Consider the following 16,720-nt stretch of genomic DNA (forward strand, 5'->3'; position numbering starts at 1 on the left):
AATTGTGTGACCTCATATATCTTCAACCTTGTTCTTTTTTCTCAAGATTTCCTGGTATTCGGGTGTTTTGTGGTTCCATGTAAATTTTAGGATGATATGTTCTAGGTCTGTGAAAAATGCCATTGGTATTTTGGTACGGATTGCATTGAATCTACATGCTTTGGGTAGTATGGACATTTTAACATAAATTCTTCGTATTCATGAGGACAGAATGTGCTCCCTTTTATTTGTATCCTCTTCACTTTCTTTCTTCAATTTCTTATAATTTTACAAGCACATGCCTTTACTTCCCTGGTTAAATTTATTGCTGGGTATTTTTCTTTATGCAATTGTGAATGGGATGTTTTCTTCATTTGTCTTTCCGATATTTCGTTATTGGTGCATACAACTGCAACAGATTCCTGAATATTATAATAGTTTTGGATCCTGCTATCTTGTAGGTAACTAACTGCTTTTCTCTTGCTGGTTTTAAGTTCTTCTCTTTGTCTTTAACCTTTGGCATTTTAATTATGATGTTTCTTGGTGTGGCCTGTTCGGATTCATCTTTCTGGGACTCTCTGTGCTTTTATGTCTATTTCCTTTCCCAGGTTAGGGAAGTTTTCCATTATTATTTCTTTAAATAGATTTTTAATCCTTTGCTCTATCTTCTCCTTCCACTATCACTATTATGTGAATGTTGTTATACTTAGTGTTGTCCCAGAGGTCTCTTCAACAATCCTTATTTTTTGAAATTCTTTTCTTCTATTCCAATTGGGTGTTTTAAGCTACCTTGTCTTCCAAATTGCTGATTCAGTCCTCTGTTTCATCCAATGCTGTTGATTTCATCGAATGTATTGTTCATTGCGGTTATTGTATTCTTCATTTTTGACTGTTTCTTTTTCATGATTTCTATCTCTTCGTGTAACTTGTCACTGAGTTCATCTGTTCTTTCTCTAAGGTCATTAAGCATCCTTATAACCAATGTTTTGAACTCTGTATCTGGTAGATTGCTTGCCTCCATTTTGTTTAGTTCTTTTTCTGGAGTTTTGTTTTGTTCTTTCACTTGGGACATGTTTCTTTGTTTCTCTATTTTGGCTGCCTTCCTGTATTTGCTTCTATCCATTAGGTAGATCTGCTAGGTCTCCCAGTCTTGGCAGTGTGGCCTTATATTGTAGGTGTTCTGTTGGGCCCAGGGGCATAGTCTCTCTGGTCACCTGAGCTGAGTGCTCCAGGTTTGTCTCTTCTGTGGGTTGTGTGTCTCCTCCTGATGTACTTGAGCCTTGATTGCTGTTGGCACGTCAGTGGGTGGGATTGAGCCTCAGGCAGACTAGCTGTGAAGACTGGCCATGATTACCAAGGATGTGCTGTTGTGTGGGTGCTGACGCCACAGAGCAGGATTTGCTTTAGTGGGGCTCTGGTACCTGCCAAGACCACCCTTTGGGTGTATTGTTTTGGGGGCTAATTGGGTGGTACTCTGCTGTGGTGTGAAGCTGACCTCCAGGAGTCTTGATTCTGGGGCCTCTTGGGAGGGGCTCTGGTGCAGGTCCAGGTCAGCCGCTGCTTGTGCCCAACCTGGGTCCACCTGGTAATCACCACAAAGTGATCTGCAGTTGGTAGCTGTCTGTGCTGGAGTTGGAGGTGCCTGGGAGTGGTTGTACTATGAACTGATGCTGGCTGCCACTAGGGACAGGCTTGGGGCCACTTGGAAGAGGTACTGCATGCCCCCAACAAGCATTTATTCTTTTTTTCCCCCCAGAAAAAGTCATCCTGACCCTTTTATTGTTGAAATTCAAAAATAAAAGATACTTAAATACAAGGATGAACATATAGGGCAAAACAGAATAAAATTAAATGTTGAATTAAGCAGTAAGCTGAATGTTTAAGTCTTCAAATTGGCTTAAACCCAAAACTGCTTAAAAATGGGTATGTTCACAGTGAACAGCAACTGGCTTATAGGTGAGAGAATGGTGGAAGTCATTCCAGTTGAACTCCAGGGAAATTCTCTCCTCAAGAACATCCTTGACTTTTTCTGTCTGACTTATTTCATTTAGCATAATAATCTCAAGATCCTAAGTGAAATAAGTCAGACAGAAAAAGTCAAGAATCATATGATTTCACTCATACATGATATATAAAACTGAAAACAGAAGAACAAGACAAACAAATGAAGAAACAAAAACTCATAGACACAGACAATAGTGTAGTGGTTACTAGAGGGTAAGCGGGGAGGGGGTTGGTAGATGAGGGTAAAGGAGATCCAGTATATGGTGATGGAAAGAACTGACTCTGGGTGACGAACACACATTGGGATATATAGATGATGTATTACAGAATTGTACACCTGAAATATACATAACGTTACTAACAATTGTCACCCCAATAAAGTTTAATTTTAAAAAAAAAGAGCATCCTCTAATTGTTGCTGCAATTCACTGTTCAATCTGGCCCAAACTATGTTGGTTTCCTTGCTGCATGTAACTGATGCCTGATTAGCTTTCTTATCTTTCACAACAGACCTAGGCATATATAAATCCGTGATGCAAGAACAGCAGCTAAGACACCTTTCTTTTGTGCACATTCATCAACATCTGGCCTTAAGTCATCTTCTGATCTTAAGTTCTTCTTTGAACAGGTTTAGGTGGTGGAGCAAGAGCTGGTATACCTTTGCTCACATTAGCGGGAGCACTAGCAGCTTTCTTTTCTTCCCTTTTACTAGTGTCTGTTTTGGCAACTTGAAGCGAACTTGCAGGATCAGAAGCTATTTCAACCATCAAGACCTCTGGATGTTTCTCAGCTTCATCACCTTACTCTTTATTTACATTTGATGCAGCAAATACTTCAAATTGGCTGAAATCTGCAAAGTTTGGTTGTTCTGGTATCTGTTGAGGTGAGGTACTGGTGTGAGTTATTAGGCTATCGGCATCCACTGGGCAATGCACGACAGGACCAGGAGCCTGTGAGGTCTGTGGTCTTGGAGGCACTGCAGGAGGATGGGCTACAGCTCCAGCCTGTTGTTGATTCATGGTGACCATACACATCCGATTCGTAAGTGTGTATGATGATCTAGAATGAGAGGGTCGTAGCCTTGGAAGGGGAGGGGGTGGTACAGTGCTATTGGTGACGTTCCTGAGTCCAACCTTTAATGAGTTCCGTTGTTCCTGATCTGTTCTGGGTCTGAAATGAAAGAGTCCGAACTACTGTAACCATTGGCTACAGTATTTCCAGAAGCAAATTTCACAATGAATTTATCTTACTTTCTTCTGAAAGGCCAGATGTTTTCACAGGTAGTGGGCTAGTGGGATTAGTATGATCAGTGCCATTTCTTTTAAGTTCCATTTCCTGAATGTGGATTTTGCTTGGAGTCATCCGAATGGGAACTGGATGAAGAATAGCAGTATCAGGGTCAACTGGTGTAATGTTGGGATCAAAGTGGGTCAGAGTTTGTGAGCTTGAAATGAGTTCACTAAATGTCTCCCACTGCCCACTGCTCTGATTCATCTCCAGCCAAGTCTGGCTCAGTGACGGCATTGACGGTGACTTGCTTGAAGGTGCTTCTGCAGGAGAGCCTGAATCACCTACCTCAGCTGTCTGATCTTTTCAAAACTAGAAAAAAAAAGTGATTTCCACTGTAATTTGAATCTGTAAGAAATTTACAGGTAAACGTAATCTAAAAAAGAAAAAAATGGCAACTCTTTAATTAAGAAAGCTTTTAGAGTATCACTATTTGCATCCATTAATAAAAACAACTTGCACTTATTGAGAACTCACCATGTATTGGGCATGAGGTTAAGACGTTTATGTGAATTACCTCATTTCTCACAACACCAGAGGTAGTGCTATTTTTACCCCCATTTCACAGATGATCACAGTGAACTGAGAGAGAGACATGAATTCTGTAACAACTTAGTAAGTGGCTGAACTTAAATTTAAACACGTGCAGTAGAACTTGAGGACCTGTGCACTTAACCACTAGTCTACATGGTAATGAATAAATGTGAAGTTTACAAGCTCTATGAGTGATTATAACGTGACAAAGTCTGCTGCAAGAAGTCAGTAGGAAAGAGATCCTACAAGCCTGGTTAACAGAAATCTCAGTCCAGTAGGACATACCTTTAACAGGTTTAATCAGTTAAGTACCAGTAATACTAACTGATATGGTCCATGGTCTGAGAAGTCAAAGAGATTTCTGAATTATTCTAAGAAGGGCAGTAAATTTGAACATAGAATCTTCTGCTATGTATTAATGCAATGCGTAAGTTCAAAAAGATGAACCCTGGCTCTGATTGGGCAGAAGTCAGCTGCTGGGATCTTTTGAAGACATTCACTGGAGATATGAAATATAAAGAGAAAGATGAAATGTAAATAGAAATGGATTGTTTTAAATGGCTACTAGAGTGAGTATATTTAACAATGAATATAATGCTCAGTATCAAATAAAAATTACAAGTGAATTAGCATTGATTTTCTAATCCAACATTCTGTGTTCAGTAATGGAGTATGATTACCAATCTGAATCTCATATTTTGAGAAAAGCTTTTCGATCCCTTGCACTCCTCTAGAGGCTTCTAATAAAGTACTAGAAAATGGCACCTCTTTTTGCTATATTCCTCCAAAGTTTGCTTTTCTGGTTCTAAACATCATAGAAAGAGTGGGAATGGCAGGTCCTAAGAGTCCTTGTTAGCCAATGAAGTAGGAGAGGATAAATTTATGATGGAACACAAGTTAAATGCTTTCTCTTAGAATGCCCCTAAACCTTTTGCTTCCTGCCAGAGAAAACAGAAGTCTGTACTTGAAGGAAACTGGCAAGCCAGGTGAAGGGGGCCAGGAAATCCAGGATATCGGTGATGAGATCCTTGAAACGGTCCATACTGGGGTCCAGACAGAGCAAGAGGAATGTGTTTCTGGGACTGTGCTGAAAGATTAAGAGAGGAGAGAAAATAACGGGAGTGAAGTTCAAAAAGAATAAAAGATGGAGAGGTGGAAAGAGTCACGTAGACTTTGGAGGCGGTGCTCTGGCATCTGGGAAGTGTGAACTTGATTAGGAATAGAAGGAGAAAAGTGGAGATCACTGGAGTAATAAGGTCTAGCAACTGAGTAAGGAGGTTACCAAAGTGTCATTCACATCAACATAGATTCTTCTCTGTATATCTAGGTGATCTGTTTTGTGTTTTGGATTCTATGCCTGCAGGATGTCAAGACCATAAAATAATAAAAAATTATAATAATTTACAGTACCATAGCACTTTATAATGTGATATCAAGGTGGTCAGTTTTTTCTTATTTTTGCCTCACAGAGAGCCCTTTTTTATTATAATTGCAAAATCCATTAATACAGTTTACCTTCTATGGCAAAACATTTTAAGACTGTGAAAGAGGAAGAGGTCAAGGTGTTAAGTATTAAGGTATTAAGATATTTTAGATGTGGAATATTTGACTATGAGTGTGTCTCTTAGGTTTGAGAAAAGCCAGTTTGCTTGTTTGAAGTGTGTTAAAAACGCACATTATTTAGCTGATTTGGGGCCTGAGGGCAGTAAGAATAAAGGGAATATATAAAATATATATGGTTTAAGGAAAGCAAGCAGTTCATGGATTGGGCCTCACTTGCCTTCAGTTGGCTACCGTGAAGTCATTTGGAGAACAAATATATATGTTTGTCTTGGGTGGGTAAGTCCATCAAGAAGAGCAGGTGCCAGCATGGAAAATAATCAAACTGCCATGGCCGAGAAGCAGCAATTAAGTAGCTCTGAGAGATGAAAGGAAGGTGACGTGTATGTGTCAAACATGATTCCAGCACCACATCCTCAATGCTAGCTGTTTCAGCATTCTACAAAATCCACAAATACTACCAATATTTACTTTTCTTTTTTAAAGAGATAAAATTCTATATTGGTTGAAGTAAAAAAAAAAATCTACCTAAGCTGATCAAACTAAATGAGTTGGTTTGTACATTAAAATTACAAAATGTACAAATTTATATCATTCCTCGTACTTTACAATAATATACTTGCTTATCTCCTTTTTGTTGGACGAAACTAATATATTTAATATGAAACATAAATTAAAATCTAAAGTCCACAGTGGAAACTGAAATTATTATTAGAGTTTGAAGAACGGGGTGATACTTGTGAAATTATAGCGATTTATCACTGGATTTCATGTTCAAAGACATCTCTTCTGATGATGATTATAATCTTTGTGTGTGGTTGTGATTGAGAAGCAAATATGTGGTCAGAATTTTAAGGTGATCATTTAACTTTTTTACTAACATACTATTTTCAAAGTTCTGTTCCATTAACAAGTGTGTATTATTACAATAAACTTCCTTAAATAGAGAAGTACTTAATTAGGTATTTCTAAAGGATCTCATTTTTTTTAACTTATTGTTTAGAAAGGAATAACTCAGAGGTCCAAAGAATTCTCATATTTAGGTAGTGAGTACCTCAGAAGTAAAAGTAAAATCTGCCTTCTTCCAGTCAAGTTCTTGAACACAAAGTTGACAAATGTTTTCCTTAAAGCAGCAACCTATCAGGCAGATCAAATCACTACTGTTTTATGAGTCAGAGCATCATTTTTAAGGATGTTTCAGTGTGAGCCTTTGGATCTGCTTGTACCTTTCCTCTTTATAGTTCCTCCAATTTGATTTGTTGAGCGGTAGCTCTTCCTAGCCATGTTTTCCTTGTATGTATGTATGCTAATAGTGAAAATGATTACTCAAACAAACTCAACTAACACCAAAATGAATTATGTTCTTGTTGCCTTAAATACCAGTCCTAAAATAAAAATTTGCTGTAATCTTTCAGGTTTATTTTTCCCAGAAGACTTTTTTAAAATGTCTCATGTAATCATCTGCCTGTAGTCACTAATGCCAACATACAGACCCTGTCCCAGGTTTAGAAAGATTTCAAGCCTTGTTGGAGAGGGAAATCATGATTGCAATCAATACTCAAGTTGATCTGGCTGCTCCTGTTTTTCTACTTTATGTCCCAGTTCTAGAAACTTAGTTTCCTCTTGGGATCAAGTCCACATCTATGACTCAGTTTCCTATCTGGACTCTGCTATTATTCCTGATCTTGAAAAGCAACCCAGCACATCTGTGACTTCAGGATTGGGATTCTGATTTTTTTCATTCCTCCATCCTTGCCACTGGAGACCTGATTCTGAACTTCACACCCCATGCCTTAGGGCTGGCTTTCTGTTTCCTCACATTTCTTTACAAGTAATAGCATGTCTGCTTACTACATCTCAATACTATATTGCTTCTCTGTAGGTCCTCGTTTTTTGTGCCCTGCTCTGCCAGCTCTGTCACCTTTACTGTAGCTCCTCAGGCTAACTAGTTACCTATCAGTGTCTCTCAAGACAACTGGCTTTTCCTGTATAGCTGGACTCCCTGACCTGCCAGTAACTTTTCCTCTATTAAGTACATCTAACTCCAGGCCCAAACTCTCTAGGATTGGCTTTCCGAAATCTTGCAATCAAACATTCTTTGAAGAGCCATTCAACAGAGAAAACTCAAGTCCTCTATCCTAACGCTATCTGTTCCAAGACCTCTTTAAACATGGCTATCACATTTAATATTATGTACAGACATTTATTCAGAATTTTTGACAAATCTTTTATTCTCTCTGAAAATTATAGATTCATATCTCTAAAATCCACTAGACATAAAAGCTGTAAAAGTTTAGATAAAATATGCACATTCTTTAAAAATATGTCTTTATTTTACCACATATAAACTATATCAGAAAAAGTATAGCAACATTTCTGTTTAGTCTATTAAAAAAATGCTGCTTATTTAAATGAGTCATTATAAGCTTGTCATGTAGAAGACATCAATTTTAACATCACAAAAGAAAACCAGTGCCTCCATTACCATGACATTCAAAATAGTAGATGAACTACAGACACAAAGAAAAACCATCAGAATTACAGAGAGCAAAAGTATGACGCTGTGTTTGCTTCTTTCAACATCAATATATATTTTTTAAATTGGAGTTAAGTTGAATTTGATTCATGTATTCAACTTGTGTTTGAAAATATTTTTATCTAGAAAAAAATGAAGCCTTTTTTCACACTTATTCCCTTAATCTATATCAGCTTCATTTATAATCTAACCTGATGAAGATATGTTACTTCTTAAATGCACCTTACATTATCCTCTCAACATTTATCTATTAACATCTTTTGACATAAGACAAGGGAGGTAAATGCTTGGTAATGTGGGTTCACAAGCACATCTCCATTTCTGAAAGCTATTTTTAGAATGACACTAGGAAAATAGTATCAAATAAAATATAAATCTTCAACAAAAGCCCCCCAATTTCTAGGAATACATTCAAAAGCAATGGTAACACTTTTTGAAAGGCAGTGTATCAAGGATTTTAAGAATTTGAGTCAGACAAACATGGGTAAAAATCCTGATTCTACATTATATTTGCTGTGTGACTTTTGACAAGTCTTTCCTTCATTTCATCATTTGTCTACATAACCATACTTTTTAAAACTAAAGAGTGAGCTAATTTATATAAACTGCTTAGCAGTGTGCCTGACATGTGGAAAGTGTTTAATAGCAGTAGCTAGTATTATTATCATCTTATTGTCAATAATCACTGTATTCCTATAGTTCTTGACCTTTATTTTCATTTAACTTGTATTATAATATTCTGAAATTCCTTTGGTAATACTCGGTTATAACATTGTATCACAGACTCTATGTATGAGGATTTTTAATATTTAATCAGGCTATGGTATTTTGCTTTTAAAAAAGGGTGTATTGAGATATGTAGAGAAGATAAATGAGGACATTAAAAAGGTGCATTTTAAGTAGTTTATTTCTTGACAATACATTCAGATCACAGGAAAATCTATTCTTTCATATGAAATCTTTTGAAACCTCTTGCCCAGAGAGGCTACAGGATCATTCATCATTTCTCACTGTTTCTACATCCATCACATCTTTTTCCTCTGCTTTCCATGTGATCTCCTTAGCTTTTCTGATTGTAGCAGTAAGCAGAACTAATGAATAAATTCAGATTTGGGACAAAGACAAAGCACAGTGGCCAGATATGACCTTAGGTCTGTCTAGCCTATGGCCGTCAGGGTATTCTTATCTATCATAAGAAAGAGCTTATTACATCCCAGCTGTGCAGAAGGCTAGGGTGGGCAGTAGAGAGAGGAAGTTAAATGGGCATAATCTGCCAACTCTGGCAGACATCTTTAGGTGATGATCACTTAGCATTTATCAAATGTTCCCTGTACTATCTCTGTCAAAACAAATCCAAGTCTCTGCTTTGAAAAACCTTGTGTCTTAATAAAGCTAAAAAAAAAAAAAACACAAAAAAACCCCAACAACAACAATAGCCAAAGTAGACATATACAAGAGATGCTGGTCATAGATTTATGCATTTTGTGGTAAGAAAAGTAAACAAACAGAATATGATCCTCTTTCTCTATTGTAGCTCTACGGTTTTGGTACTATTGAGTTAAACTGTTGACAGTGGGGGGAAATTCAAGATAATGCAGTGCTAGGAACTATTGCAGAATATCCCCCATCTCTCCTTTTATTCAGAAGCCCCCCTTTTTAGTTCTCCTTTTCTCTGTAAATCTGAAAACTTACATTAATCATATTTAATGTTCCCAGAATTATGCTCTCTTTGGGAGGGTAGGGGATCAAAACAGAGTACAAAAGAAAAACCCTAAGAATTCTTCACCTTTAGGGAGCAAAGACACATATACTTGGAACAACCACCAAACAATCCTAATAAAAATATTAAATTCTAAATGTTATCAAACAGACAATAGGGGTTAGAAAAGAAATAAATCAGAGAAGACTAGAATAGTTAAAACACTTATGGATTCAATTAAATTGTAAATGAAGTTTTAGTATCAAATTTTAAACATTGTTTATATAGTTACTTTCTTTGTATTTATCCTTATTTTTTCTTTAAACTGAAGAATTGTGAGATAATCCTCAAGATTTGCAGATGCTATTTAAAAACAAACAAAATGAGGTCAATTCCCTCATAAAGTAATGAAGAAGGAAAAAGAAAGAAAGGACTTTTGCATAGATTGATGCACTTTCTTGTTCTGGGTTACAAAATTATAAAGACAGTGATTGATTGAAGATCTACGAAAAAACCCAAATTTAAGACTTGGACAGAGGAAGAGAATCCACAAGATAAACCAGAGATGGTCATAATGATCAGAGGAGAGCCAGGAATATGGAGGACCAGGATATAAAATTTCTATTGCTTTTTTTGTTAGTATTTTTTTCTTTTGTTGTAAGAGCACTTAATATACACGGTGTGATCAAAACATATGTTGAATGCTGCTGCCGAGTGCCATCCAACGGAAAGGCAGGGACCTTATCAATATAGGAAGCGGCACTTCGAACCTTAGTAACAGTGTGTGACAAGTTTCAACTTGTTCGGTGCAGTCAGTCGGGTGTGAGCTATGATTGAAAGAAGGTGTGTTTTAAAGTGTTCCATAAATCATGGATCATGAACAACGCATTAACATGAAATGGGCAAACAGTTTCATCCTCCATCATGACAACGTTCTGTACCACACATTGCTTCTGGTATGGAAATTTCTATCAAATAAAAACATTATGGTGTGTCCTCATCTACCTTATTCACCAGATCTGGCACCATGTGACTTCTGGCTCTTCCGCAAAGTCAAAATGACCATGAATGGTAAACGTTTTGAATCAATTCAGGACATCGAGGCAGCCATGACAGCACAACTAAAGAAACTCATGAAAGAGGACTTCCAGAACTGCTTCAGAAAGTGGCAAGAATGATAAGTGTGTTGGAAACAGGGGTGGGGGGGTATTTTGAGAGGGATTAATGGCAATGTGTCTTTTTTTATCATACCTTGTAAGATCTATGCTGTTAGCAAATTTTTAAGCATACAAGTGCTGTGCAACAAATTTATCATCTTAAAGCTATACCCATTTATTCCATCACAGTTATATTGGTCAGAAGTCTGGGGACAAGGTCTCACAATCTAAAATCAAAGTATCAGCCAGATTGGTCTATTACCTGGAGACTCTGGGGAAGAATCTGTGTATAAACCCATTCAAGTTATTTGCAGAATTTAGTTCCATATAGTTCTAGGACTGAGGTCCACATTTCCTTGCTGGCTATTGGCCAGGGGCCTCTCTCAGCAAGTTAAGACTGCTCACATTTTTTCACACATGCTCACCTACCCTCTACTCCATCTTTAAACAAGCATTGGTGAGTCAATTCCTTCCCATACTTCAACTCTCTCTGACTTCCCTTTCTGCAACTAGCTGGAAAAAAAACCCTCTACTTTTACAGTGCTCGCTTGATTAAGTCAGGTTCTCATGGATAATCTCCATATTTTAAGGACAAATGACTTGAGACTTTGATCCTTCACAACAGTCCCTACATTACTGTTTGATTGAATAATCAAGGGGGAGGACTCTTGGGGTGCAGGCATCTTTAGAAATCTGCCTACCACATCCAATAACAACAACAAAAAAGAGATTTTAAGAACAAATGGATAAACCAAGTATAAAGAGCTATGGCAAGCTAAAGGTCAAGTACTAAGTAAAAGACACTGATAAGTTAATCTGGTGGAGCAGGGCAACTTTGGAATGAGCTAACTTGGCAGAGAGATGGGGTTGAAGAGAGCATTGGAAGAGTGATGAAATTGCAAGGAAATGAAGATTAAATGGGTGGTTTGAAAGCATAGACACTAAATACAGCATAGTTAAGAAGAAATAGAAATCGATTCCTAGATACATTTAAAGTAACGTTGAAAAACCCTAAAGATGAATAGAAAAATTTAAAAAGCACTTAGAAAAGATAGATTACTAGAGAGAAATGAGAGTTAAACTCACAAAAACAAAACAAAACAAATGAAAAACAAATAAAAAGCTCAACAGCAATAATGGAAGCCAGAATATAGTGGAATATTATTTTCAAAACGTTGTAGAAAAAAATTATCAACCTCGTAGTGTGTGCCTAGCAAAGCTGTCTTTCACCAAGGAGAGGAAAACAATAACATCTTAGGATACATGAAAATTGAGAGATTTTTTTTTTTTTTACCATAAACAACCTTACCCTGATGGAACTTCCAAAGGATCTACTTTCTGACGAGAATGCTTAACAGTGAGAACAAAAAGATTAAAATGTAGGCATATTTAAGAGGTATTTTCTGTATAAAATAAGAATAATAACAATAGCAACAATAAGTCTCATATGTGGAGCTCAAAAAACAGCAGATACAACATACTTAATACAATATAACATGTCAAAAATGTGACAATAAATGTTCAAGTTTTAGGTTCTTTGCATTGGTCAGTAGGTGTTTGAATTAACGTTAGACTGTGTGAAATAAACATGCAGGATAAAATATGAAGTATAACCAGTAAAAGAAAATTGCTGCACGTATTCAAAACCAATAAAAGGAAAAACAATATGTGAAAGCAAACAAACATAGCTCAATCAAACCCCAAACAAACAAACAAACAAAAAAACAAAAAAAAAAAAAAAAACAAGAAAGGAGAAAAGCAGCAGCTCAGAGAAAATGAAATAAATATAAAAGGAAAAGTAAATTTATAGAAACTAATCTAGGTATTATCAATATTTATGATACCTATTGTCATGTATAAAATGTATATGGCTAGAAGCCCAAACACCAGACATGGCTGGAGTAGTGTTTATCAGGAAAAACCCTTGGAAATAGAAGCAATAACACGTGGGAGTGTATGTCCTCTGTTACCCACTGAATTCTAGAGCAGTGAAGAGAGATTTCAGGGTAGCCCTCAGACTCTGAAAGAAGGTCCTCGCACATAATCTGTAGAGCTCTTAAGCATCCTTAATCCATGGGAAACATTAGTCCTTCCCATGGTTAGACTACAATAGCAATTTGACAAGGCAGAACCTTGACTTCAGCCTTGCCCTGCAATTTCAGCATTTATGATAGGAGGGGAGTATTATCTGCCCCTTTTGGTTCAAGCCATGTAATTACAGCCATATGATATGTCAACATAACAGCAAGATTTGACATATTCCTTTCATGGGATAAGGGGTTGAGGTCCAAACCTACGTATGTGCCAGGAATGATAATCACCAGACCAAAACTCATCTCCATGAAGCTTTACTGCAGTATTATGAACTCAACTTTTTTTATTGCTGGGGACTAACTTGCTGGACACCATTCTGGGACAAGTTAACCCTTACCTCTCAATAATATATGAACTAAGGTTATTAATTAAGATACATATTTTCAGGTTATATAAAAATATCAAATTTCAGCTACCTGCTCTTTATCATAGATGCACCTAAAACCCAAGGTCAAGTAAGGATTGAAATCGTAAAAATTAATAAATATATACCAGGCAAACAAATTACAGTTGAGTCAGTTATACTAATATTGGGGAAAAAAAATAAACCTAAGCTGGATAGATTTAGTATATATTTATATATACAAAAGTGCCAATTCTCTAAGAAGATATTCAAATGCTAATTCTTGTATGTGGTAAAATGCTCTTACAATATGTGAAGCAAAATTGTCCAGAACTACAAGTTGAAATAGACAAATTCAACATAGTAGGAGATTTCAACATAACTCTCTCATCTTCTGTCAAGTCAAGCAGACAAAATAGTCAGTAAAATATAGAAAATTTGAACAACAAAATGTGAACACACTTCGCTTAGTGGTCATATGCAGAACTCTGCAGCAATAATAGAGAATAACATTCAGTATATACTATACATTTATAGAAATGGCCACCTAATCTCTAAAGCAAGTCTCAAAAAAAGTCAAAGCAGTATCACAGAAACTAATTTTTTCCTTTTTTAAAAATTAGCTTCATGTGTACAAAACACTGTAATAGCTAGACCATACAGACTAATTGTGCAAAAGAAATCATAATAGAAATTTTTAAAAAATATTCAGAACTAAGCAATAATAAAATTCTACATATCAAAAGATGACATGTATTGTAGACCATGATACTTTTTCAAAATATCATCTATCTAACTGCTAAAATAAAATTGTTCGAGTATTAAAACAAAATATGGATGAATTCCTTTATTATCTAGAAAAGGGTGAACAATGCCTTACTGTGATTCAAACTCTAGAAGCAAATGGGGAAATTATTGATGTTTGATCACATTAAAAATGTGCATGGTATAAATGAAGAAAAAGGAATGAAAGAAGACAAATGACAAAGTTGGGTATTTACATCTTACATCACATACAGAGGGCTATTTAACATTGCTATTAAATAAAGTACTTTTTGAAAAAATAAGAAGACAGTCCCAAAACTTTAGGAAACAATAGGCAAATGATATGGAAAACAGTTCACAGAAAAAGAACCAGCAATGGCCCTTAATCATATGAAGCAATCATACATATAGTGAGAGAAATACAAATTGAAACTACACTGTGGTATCATTTCTAACCTTGGCAAAAACAGGACATTTTGACAACATACTCTGTTGTTAAAGCTGTGAGAAAACAATCACTTTCACATTGTTAATGGAAATGCAAAACCATACCACCTCTAAGAATTTAATATTAGCAAATTATAAATTAGAGAAATTACACATGCATTTATACTTTGACTCAGTAATCCCACTGCTAGGAAACTATCCCTAAGATACACTCACAGAAATATGAAATGACTTATGCACAAGGCTATTTATTTCCATAGCTTTATGCCAATGCAAAACAGTTATAAAACAAACCAAAAAAGAACAAAAGAAATATGTTACACCTTTTTGGGTTCCAAAGGTGTGGGAACTCCTACACATACTCATATACATATACATGCATATTTTCTAATATTTTCAAAAATAAACAGTGGAAGGATAAACAAAAATTAATTAAAAGAAATAGTAAACTTTAGATAGGAAGAAGACAAAAGAGAGATGATGGTGGGAAGAACAAGGATAAAAGCTAGATATTTTCTAGTGTTCCTTGTTTTACAATTTTGACCTTAGAATTTTATTCCTTTATATATATATATATATATATATATATATATATATATATATATATACTTGAAAGATAATATTAAGTAAAAATGAAAAAAAGGGAAGCAATCCTTTAAATTAAAATAAAAAAATTAAAAATCACTAATATTATTTTATATCAAATTTGTGGCATAATGTCAAGGATATTTACCTCAATGAATTTAAAAGTAGGATTATGACTGTATACACCTAAGTGGAACCACAAATAAAGATCACTAAATCTTAAATTGCAGCTAGTGATCCTGTTATTAAGTTTAATATGGTATAATTTTAAAACGATTACAAACATACACACATACACCACTACACGCAAAGTAGATTAAAGCATATAAGTAATGTCATGCAGGGACTCAGCTCCCGCTCCCCACACAAGAACACAGGATACGGTGAGGCCAAAAAGGAACACCCAGGGAGCTATGGATAGGAGGTTCATACCACTATTTCTCGCTGGCGGCTGGGTTGGAGATACAAAAGCAAAACATCTACCAGTACCCCAACAAGGGGTCTTCCTGCACCCTAGTCTCGCTGGCTGCCGGGCAAGACACACAATCTACAATCCGCCCTCCAGTTCTCTGCCAGCCAACCAGCCAACCAACCAACCAACCAACCACCCAACCAACCACCCAACCAACCACCCAACCAACCACCCATCCAACCAACCAACGCAGCCACCACAGTTATATCAGTGGCTGACTGGCTAACTGGTTACAGCTGATGGCCAGCCAGTCACAGCTGATGGCCATCTACTACCCGAGCCAGCACCTTTCCACGTGAGGCAGAGAGCCTGGAAACTGCTCTCTGGGACTCTGTCCCCACAAGTAATCATTAGGAACCAAGATTTTCAGTATAAAAGACAAGGTAAAGCTATACATCAAGTAAGTTAAATAAAATTCTATCATCTATCATCTCCATTTAAATGTGTGAATTTAGTATTATGAACTTAGAATTTATTTACTTTTGCAGAAACTTTATTTTCTGTCAACTTTGTATTTCCATTTTCTGTTTAAGAGCCTGTGGAAGATCAGCTCACTCAGTGGTCATTCCTAGCCATTTAGTGGCCTGAGCAGTGGGAGATACTGACCAGTCTTCAGTAGGGAACCACTGAACAGGCGCAGATGGCACCTGCGTGCCTTCAGCTCAGTCCGCAGCCTCAAATTTAGTGGCAGTAAACGCAGGAGCTGGAGAAGTCCATTCATCCGGAAGTTCCTCCTTGGTCACCACATTTGGGAGGCAATTTGGACTCCCATTTGTCAAAGATGGGACAATTTGAGCTTCAGAAAGAAGAATGAATACTAAAATGTATCAAATCTTTTAAAATTGATAATGACACTGATTATCATAATTATACTTAATCCTTCAGTGTTTATCCCTTGAGGTTTTACTTAGGTAACCAGTTCATTATTCAGGGAATTCATATACCGCGTTTCCCCGAAAATAAGGCCTAGCCAGACCATCAGCTCTAATGTGTCTTTTGGAGCAAAAATTAATATAAGATCTGGTATTATATTATATTATATTTATTATATTATTATTATATTATACTATACTATATTATATTATATAAGACCCGGTCTTGTAGTAAAATAAGACCGGGTCTTATATTAATTTTTGCTCCAAAAGACGCATTAGAGGTGATGGTCCGGCCAGGTCTTATTTTCGGGGAAACATGGTATAAGGTAAAACAATCAATAGGAATTGCACAGAACTATTTATGAAATATTCTTGCCAAAATA

The 16,720-nt window shown here is 36.2% G+C and overlaps 1 pseudogene; it reads right to left on the minus strand.

The window, feature by feature from the left end:
* Positions 1-1,929: 1,929 nt before the first annotated feature.
* On the minus strand, positions 1,930-16,183 carry LOC109435271 (ralBP1-associated Eps domain-containing protein 1; annotated as a pseudogene).
* Between the last annotated feature and the right edge of the window lie 537 nt (positions 16,184-16,720).

Source organism: Rhinolophus sinicus, chromosome X, assembly GCF_036562045.2.
Source record: "Rhinolophus sinicus isolate RSC01 chromosome X, ASM3656204v1, whole genome shotgun sequence".
NCBI lineage: Eukaryota > Metazoa > Chordata > Mammalia > Chiroptera > Rhinolophidae > Rhinolophus > Rhinolophus sinicus.